The sequence below is a fragment of the Cebus imitator genome, unplaced genomic scaffold (assembly GCF_001604975.1).
Source record: "Cebus imitator isolate Cc_AM_T3 unplaced genomic scaffold, Cebus_imitator-1.0 Scaffold55, whole genome shotgun sequence".
Classification (NCBI taxonomy): Eukaryota; Metazoa; Chordata; class Mammalia; order Primates; family Cebidae; genus Cebus; species Cebus imitator.
The window spans coordinates 8,034,983-8,048,273 of NW_016107370.1; positions in this window are offsets into that span (position 1 = coordinate 8,034,983).

The following is a 13,291-nucleotide window of genomic DNA, read 5'->3' on the forward strand; positions in this document are numbered from 1 at the left end:
GTGGGGCTCCTCCGCTGGGAATCTCCTAGTGTGTGAGCAACAAAAATTGATCTGAAAGTGTGGCGTCCTCTCGTTCTCTGCTCTATCAGTGGGAGCTGCAATCCCGAGCTGCTAGTGATCAGCCATCTTGGATCGAATCTCATCAAAACACATATGTGTTTCTTATCTCAACAAATTCTGGAAAGAAAGTAACTTTCCAAACCTCTCTTCTCTTCTTGTCACAGACCACTTCCTGTAGCACTTTATACCTCAAGTACAGGCTAACTAGCAGTGAATTGTACCTCCCGTAGGTGACCCAAGTGAACCTCTCCACTGATTTCATTATATCTGCTTTCTCCTGACCTGCGGCCATAGCTGCTTCTTTTCCCTCTTCTTCAGTAGATGGAATGGGGTCACTATACAGGTCTCTCCAACAATATCTCCTCCTTTATTGTATTAAATTTATCTCCTGGAAGCAATTTTTTGTATATGTGGGACTGAAGAGAGGCACACTGTAAATCTTGAGGGCCTAAGAATCTCTAAAATAATTGTTTGTGAGTTTTCTCAAAATCTCAACTCCAGACCATTTTATGTCATCTATATAATGCAAGTTACAGATCTACGTACCTTTGAGTTACAATATTGGCTTTCTAACATATTCTGTATTTTTTTCATGAGATTTAATGTCTTTAATATTTTTTCCTTTATTCTTGAAATGTTAACCTAGTTTCCATTTAACTGCTTATAATATTAACATATTCCAGGCACAAATGTGAAATATAAAAGATATTTATTCAATTAATAATTTATTATTAAATCATTATTAAATAAAATGATATTCAAGAGTCTGGTAGTTCTACTCACCTAAAGAAAGAAGGTTGGTATATGTACTTATTTTGGAGGAAAATAACAAGTAATTCAAAAGAACCCAAAATTTATTAAGAAATTCTGGGGCACATATTGTTGAAGATAATGCACTAAAAAATAAATCCTTTTGCAAATTATTTATTTTTATATTAAATATAAGTATTATATTTTATTTATGAAATTAAAGCTCAAATGATGTATTTCCAAATTATTTGCCAAATAACAAGCTTATAAAACCATTTTAAAGTCCATTATTTAAAGGACTATTAGGATATCTCAGAGGTAGTTGATATTGAATATAGCAAGGAAATAATTAATGGAAATGTAACTATCAGATTACCCATTTTTTGCCGTTATTCAAACCATCCCTTGTGTTTGTTCTAGCTGCCTGCTTTCATAGCATACAAAGAGGTCAAACCTCAATATTGTTCACAGGTTCCGGAACATTGAATTATTTGCCACGGTAATATCCTTTATTATTGAAGAAGAAAAAGGAGAAGGAGAAGAAGGAAAGGACATTTTGCTTTTGCAATACTTTCTCATATTATTCTTTTTGTAGTGACAACCTGAGAAATAAAAATATATCGGTCATTACTCGTCCTCAAGAATAACTTAAACTCTGAGAGAAAATAAATGCATACATGAGGGGATAGAGGTGACATGTGAATTTGGGAGGCAAATCTCCTGTTTTATTCCAGAATAAAAAAATATCTCCAACTTTATTTCTCATTTGGGCTAATATGAATAAAAGCAATTTTAGACATCCTAGAAAATTTCAAATGATTCCATGATTATGAAGAGCCAGTGTGTGCAGGAACACATCAGAACTAAGGCCAACATGAAGGGGTCAACCTAAAAACACACCCAAAAACAATATAGTAAAGTGGAGACTAAGTGACAGAAATGTTTCTTAATTTTATTCAGGATGGACTGGTGACTTCAGTAGTAGAGACAGACTCAGGGAAAGGCAGTAAAGGTACATTTGTGTGTCCATGGTCTTGAAGTTTGAAAGGAGACACTAACAACATTAAGGAGAGACAAAAACTTCACTCTTATTTAAAAGCAACTCGATTTAAAGATTGTATCATAGAATGGTCCTAAAAATGTATTTAACAAAAATTAAAAATGAATCTGTGGCCAAATAAGTTTGTGAAACATTATTATTCATTATACACTGGCTCATGTCATATAACATCTACCACCAGCCTCATCAGGTAATACAGTAAATAAATGTTAAAAAATATTTTTAACCTAAAATTTTACAAACTCTTTAAGAAACAAAATAATTGTTTTCTTTTCCCTTTAAAAATATGAATGAATGATTGCATTCCATCTTGGTTGAGTTTCCCTAAGAAGACTCTGAAGAAGGATTCAGAGGCATGCATCCTATTTAAGAGTTGATCCTACCCCAGTAGGGAAGGGAAGGAAGTAACACAGGGAAAGGAAGGCAGCTCAGAAAGCTGCATTGTCAAACAAATTACCACTGTGGTCAATGATGGCAGCTCAGTTTTACTGGTGGACTTGGAGAGACTGTGCTGAACATGTCTCAGAGTTATTTCATGCAAGGGAAAAAAAACTAGGGAACTTTATTTGCATACCAGTATCTCATCTTTCCTTTTGGGAAGATTATGATCTCAACATGTCTGGAAGAGGATGGAGCATGTTCCTGTGATGAGACAAATGCCATAGCTGTTTCCAATAAGCAGAATTCAGACATGGAGCAGTATCTGGGTATAGCATCATCATTTGCCTTGCCCATCCTCTGTTCCATGCAACATACTATGGGAAAATCCTCTGAGTTCATTTGATATGGTCAACCAATGTTTTCAATAGCAGGGAAAAGTAATATAGGATTTTTATTTTACCTTAGAAACAAAGTATGTCGTTTTGCATGTTTATTGTACATTTTTCTCAAAACATCATTTTTCTATTACGATAAGAAAATTATTTAAACAAGATCAGTCTAAAACTTTGACATGTGACTTTTGTGTTTTCTACTTATTATTTCACTCATGCATTCATTTCTCAAATACATATAGCTTAAAAAGTTTTTAATTTTGTTGATGACACAGGGAAACTGGAAGAACTTAAAGACAGGTGAATAGGAGGACTTATAAAATTCACAAGTATCAAATCACAAACTAGAACCTTGAAAATAAACTAGATTATTTTTGATCATCATATCTGTGTTTACCATTTGTAAAAATAGTCACTATATTAATTCTGAAATTTGGATAGATATCAAGTAAAACCCATTTTAAATACTACCCACTTGAGAAAGGTCTCCCTTTCTATGGACTCAGATAGGCTTAATATCTGACCCCTTTGCACTAATTCATTCCCTTCTCCATACTTCAAGCCCATTATCATAGGTTTTAATAATATATTTATATAAATCCTTTCTCCCCTGTGTTACTTCGAGCTCTTAGAGAGTTTGCCATTTTACCTTTTTTGGCTGTATATTTTCAATATCTATTACAGAGGTTTGTATATATTTTTCCTTAAGAAACCCACAATTCAATGGCAATGAAAAATAACTTAATAGCTATACAAGGGCATATAAGTAGAAAATATAGCACCTCAAGATCAAGGAAAGATAAACAGTATCCACAGAAATTAAAACAACTATAATGACAAGTTTTCTGTTTTTATTTTAGTGCCCAATTATGTGAGCAGTTCAGAAATATGATTGTATAATTTTAGAACAATGGTAATACCAATCCTTTAGCTTTTAAAAATCAAATAACAAAAAAGCAGATCCAAAAATGGAAATCATCTTTTAAAAATGTTACAAGCCACAGTTTTTGGTAAGGTTCTGTTTTGTTCCTTAGATAAACATAAAAAAATAGACTTTCATTCTTACAGTTGTATCTAGTTAATGGAACATGTCACTGGGTAAAATGCTTTTGACAGTCACCGCAATGGTCTGTTTATAAATCAATACTTTTCCTTAATTTTGTAATTTCCTGTTTTATTCTCCATAAGCAAATAAATATTGGACTTTGCAGCATCAAATATTTTCTCTTTTGAGTGGTCTTTTCTATCAAAGTTCATTATGTAAGTGACCAAATATATTTTGTCACCTGAGTATTCTCTCTTGAATAATTTCAAGTGGGAAAATACTGCATTGATTTCATCAGTTAGTCTGTACAGAAACTGAAAATCTTAATATGATGCATCTGGCCAGAAAAATTATCTAAGATAGCAAGGGAAAATAACAATAGGTTTTAAACCTCAAGGCTTGACTAGATGTCATTTGAAAGGTTGAAGAGGTCCATATATTTGGTCAAATAATAAATAAAGTTTGAAAGTATTTAAAACATTATCTTTTGCATATAAGTTACTTGAATAAAGAGAATAGTTATGTTTGTATGGAAATGGCAAGGCTCCATATTACATATATTTTGAGAGCTTTTAAATGTATTACAAAATTGAGGACTATCGCATGTAATTGACAAATACAATTATTTAAAAGTCTTCCACTTGGCTATTTTTTAATGTATTTGAAATTAGAAAATGAACGCTTATTCAAGCATTCCACCTTAAAGCTTCCCCTGAATGTCATGGACACAGATGGAGCTCCATTTTTTTTGATCATTATTTTTTGGAGCTTTTGGACAGATTTTTAAAGTCCTCTTAGTTATATTGTATTATAATTGTTTATGCCTATATATTTTATGCATTTATTAAGAGCAGCTAGTGAAAAGCAATGGTATATTTTAATCTTTTTTAACCTCTAAATCTTTAATTAGCTAACTAATTAATTAATCAATCTTCTGGTAGCATTCTTAATGCCACTTCCATCAATGAGAATTATAGAGAAAACATATATATCCTCTTTAAATAACATTCCTTCCAAATTTTGAAAGCCCTTGTCATATTTGCCCAAAAACTTTTGTTTTATAGGATAAATGTCTATTTTTTAACCTAAATAAATTTTTAATTCCCCAGTATTACAGTTATTATTTACTTATACAGTGAAGCAATGTAGTAATAGGGCTAATATCACTTGTGAAATATCAAGAAATAAATGCAGACCCTAAGGATGGTCTAGGTAACAGAAAAAGAGTAATATTTTCTCTTATTATTATTGTAGATAATCTAATTGTAATTGAAGCCTGAGTTTATATAAAGTCTTTAGATAGCCATTTCAAATTTAACTTATAGTAATATTACTTTAATTTTAGGCAAATTTTGGATAAAAATTTTCTCAAATATTCTCAGTTGACAGCATGTCTTCATGTACCCTTAAACCTCACATATTTCTCCTATCCAAAATGCATTTCTTTCTTGTTTTGTGGTTAGATTTTAAAACCCAATATTGTGAACTAATATTAATCATCATTTTATTCACACTGTTTTGAATCAACGTTCTGGCACATACAAACCCATGTAATGTGGTATGATTACATACATTCCACACATACATATTAATCTTGTCACACAAAATACTTACTGCTAGTATTAACTAATGATAGTTCCAAAAATTACATTCATGTTTTCCATTTTTTATCCCAATCATTCATTTAGTTGATAAATCAGTTTATGAACATATATTGGGGCAAATATTCTTAAAACATAGAAACACAGATTTCTAAAAATGGCATAGAAATGATTTTGTCATACATTTCTAAAAAAAGACAATTCATAGTTCACATGAATTTATTAGCTCACTTCAAGTATTGTTAGCGCATTAAGAAATATACTCGATCACTAATCCACTTACTTATACTATGTGCTTGGTATTTCCTTGTGTTGCCTAAATCTACATTATGAAGAAAGATAATGAATACTTTGCCTAAATTTGAATGCTCCATATATGCTAATTTGGTTATCTGCTGATCATAAGGTCTGCTAATAACTCCACTTGAACTTGTAGTGGGCATGAATGTCTTTTCTAAGTCATTCAGAAGCCATCTAGCTGTTAACATTTTTCTAGAATCTACTCTTTTGCAGGTGTTATGCTTATTGCTAGTGTGGTGAAATGACTTCCTTTGCCCTTTTTGAACTTCTATATCCTGTAAGTTTGTGTTTGTTACTCACTAAATGCTTTGAACAGAAAGGTGCATTCTGATAGCCTTAGAGTTTTTAAATTTTTGGAATATGTAATATTCATACATATGTACGTAGACTGGCCTTGATACCTTTGGTGTTTCAAAAAAGCCTAAGTAGGCTCTTTGGTATCTCAAGAAAGATACCTAGATACCAAATATTACTTACATTTTATTTACTACATAGAGAAAACACATTGTCTTCACCTTCCCAGCATTTACACATATTCACTGGCTGCTCTGTCACTTGAAAGTATGAAATCCAGTTTCTTTTACAGAGGTAATTTGAATGGAATTATCTAGAAAATCCATTAAGCACATGTATGGCTATCAGAATACATATGCCTGAGACTGCTTATTTCCACCTTGCAATTTGGTTAATCTATGCCAGAAGGCCAGCTTGTTCATAGTTATAATTAATTAGTAATATAGATTAGCATAGTTTATTTCCCATTTTCTTTTCCAAAAATCAAACGACTTTGATAGTACCACTCTGAATGTTTTAATTAGTAGCAATGAAAGTCTTATCTCCCACATTATATAAGTTTTCAGAAAAAATATGAACAGGTCAAATGTTAGATCTAAAAAGAATCTGAATGATTGCATAGTCTAATCATTCCTGAGAGCAACTTTCGAGTGAATGAGGCACTGTCTAATGTCAAACATCTAGGACTCAGCAACTGTCAAGTCAATTTTTTGATATAACTAACAACTCCCAAAGTTGAGCAAAGATTGTATTCTGCGTAGGTCTCAGGCTGGAATGAAAATTGAAGGTCACTGAACACCCAGCTGTCTTTTACAGTAGATAAACAGCAAACAGTGAGAATTTGACAGTTTGAGATAATCAAATTCCTTTACTTAAATCCAAAACTCTATAGCTATCCCAAGGCTAAAATTTACTTTATTTAAAATACTGCCGTGTGTTCTACTATATTATTTGTTTGCTAATATATTTTACTGGTCATATTTTCTGATGTTGTAAGAAAAAAAACTAGAATAAATGAAGATATTGACTATACGCTAGTATTTACATTTCTCTAACCCTTCTCTAAACTCTAATTCTTCCCTAAACTCTAAGCTTTATATTTAATGTACCATGGTCACTTCCATCTTTATGTCTTACAATCACCTCAAATTCAGCATGTCCATAATTAAAGTGACTACTTCTTCTCACCAAATTGATTGCTTTCCTTTATTAACATGTAAAGTTGTACTATAATCAAACCTATTACTACTTAAAGCAGAAATTTTTTCATTATCATTATATCTCTAGTAAAATATCACTTACTTTTAATTTTACTTCATTTTATCTCTATCTCTTCCATACTCTTCCTGCTACTTTCTTTGTTTTGATACTCAAGTTTTCCCTGAGACTATTGGAAATGTTCCTAATTGTCACCTTGTCTCTGTCCTGGAATGCTTCAATTCATTCTTCACAATCTAATACAAATGCTTTGTCTAAAACATGAGTCATATGATGGAGTTCCACTCCCTGAATTTTTTTAATCATTTTTCAGAGATTTTTTTCAAAAGGCAACATCTTCATAAGTGAATAAGCCTTTGATCTTAGCTACCTGAATACTGTAGTTGCTTCAACTTCCTTCCATATCCTAAATCTCCACCACATATTCTAGGCAAAACAAACAAACAAAAAACCTGTAATATATGAGATCTCCAAAAAGTTTCCTCTCAAAAGGCTATTTCCCCCTGAGTATTTTGTATTTCTGTTAATGTCTCTTTATTCTTTAAATTTATCTTTTGGTCTACTCTTGCATTTTCAGAGTTAAGCATTGCATCAAAAGAACATTATACATATTTCTAGTATGTATTACTATCTAGTACATGTTACTGTCTCTATACATTTCTACATTTCCATGTTATCTTCATTAGAATAGTATTATTTTATAATACATATTTATACATATTGATGTGTGTTCACGTCTATATATGTCTGTATGTACATATGTGTGTTTTAGTTTATTTTTATAAGCTGCTAGCTCTTAATTATAGGAATAAAGAAATGGAAAATACAAAACTTTTGTTTAAAAGTAAATGCAGTCGCAGGAATACATTCATATTTGAACGTGGGAAATTTGTGTTTGGCACTAATTCCTGTAACCTCAACCTACCTTGTCCATGTTTGGATGGACAAAAACACTTACATATGGTACATTGTATTGGAGGTAGGGGATAAAATTTTGTATTTTATTGGAGGTAGATACAGAGTCAGTGAAAGGTAGAGGGGAGTGGGGGATAAAAGGGGTTGATTAATGAGTAGAACAACAGAGTTCGACGGAAAGAATAAGTTCTAGTGTTTAGTAGCACAATGAGACTACAGTTAACAATAATTTATTCTACATTTTAAAACACTAGAAGAGTAGACTTGGAATGTTTCCAACACAAGTAAATAATTAATGAGGTGATAAATGTACCAGCTATACAGGTTTGATCATTACACATCTTATGCTTGTATCAAAATGACACATGTACCTCATAAATATGTACAAATATTATGGGTCCATTAAAATTAAATATTAAAATATATTTTCATAAAAATAATTGTGTACCATTTCGGGACATCTAAAAAAGAAGCATCACATAGATAAATTGTAAACTAAAACTCTTTACTCAAAGTTAACCAATAGTTTTTCGCCATTTCCTTTTTTTGGCTCTTGTGCAATTTATTTCCTGTATCTTTTTTATGAAGCTAGGGAAGGATTAACATTTTGCTGTAATACTCTCTCTTTTTTCCCCCTTGGTGGATAATTAAAAGTTGCCTGTAGCCATGGCAGCTTGTGTTTAAAATCACTTTCACTGAAAAAAATTGTCATACAGGACCTGTTACTAATTTAGAAACCTCCAAGCAATACATCCAAATGACCGTAACTTGATTTCTAGGATCAACATATGACATTAACCCCTAAGGATCAGTGCTGGAATAAGGTCTGAGCATGGCATTAGAAAAAAAGAATGATGGTACTTCTCTCTACATCTGACATTAATCTCAAGTTTTTAGCCATTTGTGATTATCAGATGCTCTAGGGCAGGTTCTTAAGAGAGGATCCCTTATAATAAATAATAATCACCAATTCTCAATGGTTGTTGCTCTTGACTTGCTATTTATCTTCCCAGTTGTTTCCACTGTTTTCATTACTTCTCTACTATACACAAAACAAAAAAAGCCCATGCATGGCTCTGGCTGAAAAGTATTACATATGCTTAGATATCCAGATCTAGCTCATGTTGAGTTTTTTAAATGTAATGAAAACTATATTCCAAAGAAAACATAACTAGGTACAACATGGACAAGGTATACTGAGACTATGGGAATTGGAACTGAACAAAAATTTCACATTTTTAAATACAAATGCATTCCTGTGACTGCATTTATTTCTAAACAAAAAATAAAGTTTGTATTTTCTATTTCTTTATTCCTATAAACAATCAAGAGTTAGCAGCCTATAAAAAATAAAGACATAAAACACATGTGCATACAAACACATATACAGACATGAATACACATAAATATGTATAAATACATATTATAAAATAACACTTGTCTAATAAAGATAACTTGGAAGTGTGGAAATGTATAGAGAGAGTAAAATTATACAACCTATCATTCAAAAATTGCTGCAAATCTTTGTGGCAAAAGCTTTTGTTCTTAACTCTTCCTTTTGCTACTGTTTATGTTGATCTTTCCCTTTGAATTACAGGCACAATAAATCCATGATACAAAATGTATACATATTTTCATATTATATTCATGTTCATTTTCATATATTATTAAAGATTATTTAAAATATTTAAAATTGTATTATTCTACATGATAAATCATAATTTATTGAATATAGATTGAATATTTTTATTTTACAAATAATATTTATGATCATTTGACACATTAGTTCATTTAGGTAAATTTCTCAAGATGAGAATTTGTATGAAAATAATTATACAGTATTTTATCTAAAATGGATCTTAGCTATAGAATTACTGGTTCAATGCATCTTACAATTTTAATGATTCTTCAGATATACTAAAAAGGTATATCTGCAAACACTGTGCCTATATCACACTTGTTTCCTTTTATTTTAGAGTGTCTTTAGGATGACACTCTCAGGTGCTTTGAGCAAAATCCTTATTTTGCTTAGTTTCTTTTTTCATCCTTGCCTATTTGAACATTGATTATTTATGATGATGTAATGAGCTTTTTATTTTTTATTTTATTTTTTGTTTGCTTATAGAGGGGAGCATTTGTGAAATGCTGGCAAGCTATTTGCATTGCTCATCTTGAAAATGTCTTTATTCATATACTTTTAACCTATTGCATTTTTAATGTTTTCTGAGTTCTAAACTCTACTCAGAAACATGAAAGATTTAACTCATGTTTTGCTTTTCCTGTTCAAAGTAGATGTATAGCTGTGTTCAAGTACCTTTCTTTTTGCAGAGAGGAACTGAATGTATTTTTTGCAAATGTTAACATTGTTGCATTAAGTAATGAAATGACATTTATGAAACTGACTGCGGGAAAGTTGAAATGGTGAGGTGAATGGGCATATGTTACCAAGTAAAGAAAATTGTAACATCTATTTTATCTTCATTATGTGAAACACCTGTGATTGTCTTGGTTCATGCTGTTTGAGTGAAGTGGATCCTCAACATTACATTCCCAGAAGGAAATATAATCTGGGTTGAATAATCTATTTCCCACATATACTTGGTGAGACTTCACATGCTTGAGTCAGCATGGAGGTAAGTGGGCACAAGATGAAGTTCTAGAAAATTAGTCTTAAAAACATTGGTGAAACTCTTCTACCTAATGATGACTGAGATTGTTTGGCTGTGTACTCACCCAAATCTGATCTTGAATTGTAGCTCCCATAATTCCCACGTGTCATAGAAGGGACCCAGTGGGAAGTGTTTGGATCATAGGGTGGTTCTCCCATGCTTTTCTCTCATAGTGAATTCTCACGAGATCTGATGGTTTTATAAACGTTTGATATTTTCCCTGCTGGCTCTGATTATCTCTCCTGCTGCCCTGTGAAGAGGTACATTCCATTCTGACTGTGAGTTTCCTGAGGCTTCTCACCCTTGCAGAACTGTGAATCATTTAAATCTATTTTCATTATAAATTACCCAGTCTTGGATATTTCTTCACAGCAGCATTTGAACAGACTAATATAGTAAATTCGTATCTGGAGTGGGGCACTGTTGTAAGGATACCTAAAAATGTGGAAACAACTTTGGAACTGAGTGACAGGCAGATGTTGAAAAATTTGGAGAGCTCAGAAGATAGAAAAATGTTGGAAAGTTTGAAACTTCCTAGAGACTTGTTGAATAGCGTTGACCAAAATGATGATAGTGAAATGGACAATGAAGTCCAGGCTGGGGTCTCAGATGGAGATGAGGAACTTATTGGGTACTGGAGCAAAGATCATTCTTGCTATGCTTTAGTAAAGAGACTGGTAGCATTTTGCCCCTGGCTTAGAAATCTGTTGAACTTTGAACTTGAGAGCAATGATTTACAGTATCTGGCAGAAGAAATTTCTAAGTGACAAAGGGTTCAAAAGGAGAAATTGCCAAAGGACCTCAGCAAACATTGTGGAGAGCTCTGGAATTGAGATAATTCTTCATATTGTCACGTATCAAAGCAAAGGAACTAGGCCATCATTATTCAACATCACCAGTCATTGGTTGTGAGTTGTAGAAAGAAAGAGGCATGATATTGAGAATGACAGCACTTTTCAGAGGAAGAAATACTTAAATAGAAAGTTATCTAAAAGCTCTCAGCCACCAACATGAACAGAAAATAGAAGAATGAATGTGTCAGTCCTAAAAGTGGAGAAGTTTCTGAGTGGCACAACACAGCACCCACCATAGTCTAAAGTATTCTTCTCAGTTCAGGAACAGATCCTCTGTGATTCTGGTGACCACTTTTCCTGGTGAATCCTCAAAGAGAAAGGTTAATGGGTTGTTGTATTTTTTCTCCAGATAAAGCTAATATGCATTATCCCCATCTTCTGGTGCTCATTCTACATTCTACCTATCTTTGGCTAATGTCCCTTGCAATCAAGTTGACTTAAACATAGACCCTCAGCTTTAAGGCATCTGATCCACCAGTCAAGTAAACATGCCCTTATCAAGCTGGAGCTAGTGGTCAGGTACATTTAAAATAAAATAAATGAGATGTAACAAAGAAATATCCAATTATATCACCAAGGTACAAAATATTCTTCCCTGTTTATTGCATAACAACAGACCTTCCCCTTTCTAATAATCAGGATCATGTACCATTGCCAGATGTCGACTTATTTGTCCAACCATCTCTTAGCACAGGGATATTGAAATGAGTAGGTGGTAGGTGTAGTTATTGAGAATTGTTCTATGTCCTCTGGTAAAAGCATTTTCCCTCTGGGACCAGAATCTTTAAATCTGCAGGGCCCAAACTTGTAAGAACAAAAAGCAAAATTTCTTAAGTAAGTGGGCCCCAAGACACATCTATTTATTACTTATTATGGACACAGAATTCAATAATGGCTGTTGGTTTAGAATGAACATTGTACCAAATATTGCAGACTGATCTCCAAGAAAGCACTTCAATTGTTTCATTACTAGACTGGCAGCTGCTGGATGGTGACCATGTGACAACATCAGTGAATCCCCTTGTCACCTGATTAATGTTACATCTCTTTTGCTCTAAAAACAAAACAAAAGTGATAAACGTTGATCAGGTGCAATATTATGTGTGATAGTGTGTTGCTTCATCAAATATGTTTATCAATCCTCAGATAATAATGCTTCCTGAGGCATATTTTGCAAGTAACAAATGCATATTTGTACTAATTAAAGTATCAATTTCAGTAAAATTATACAATAATGAAGAAATTACTACTACTTCTGCTTCATAAAATGTGGAAGCAGCTCATGTAGGTAAGTTGTCATCACGTAGGTTTTAGGACTCCTAAGGGAGGATACTGTATCCATAATCCAAAAAGGCCTACCAGGCGTTGTACTTCCGTCTTACTGGTGGAAGGTGCAAGTGATTGCAATTGCAATTGTATTTGCAACTTGCAAGGGTCTTGCAATTGTATTTTCCTGTTTTGAAAAGAGTATCTCAACTGTATTTTGTGACAATTTCCTGAATTTCCAAAGGGTTTATCTTTCATTGTCTGGAGAGTATTTGTCTCATGAAGTTTCCTTATGTACCTGCCGCCACCTTGCTCAACCAATCTGATTAACACAGTGTCGTCAATACAGTGGATCAAAGTGATATTCCACAGAATGGATTGCCTAGGTCCCTGTGGACTATAACAAAGGGTAGCAGAATAAACAAACTTTTGAAAAAATATCAAAAATACATTTCTATGTTTATTTCTATTGAAGGTAATTTTTTT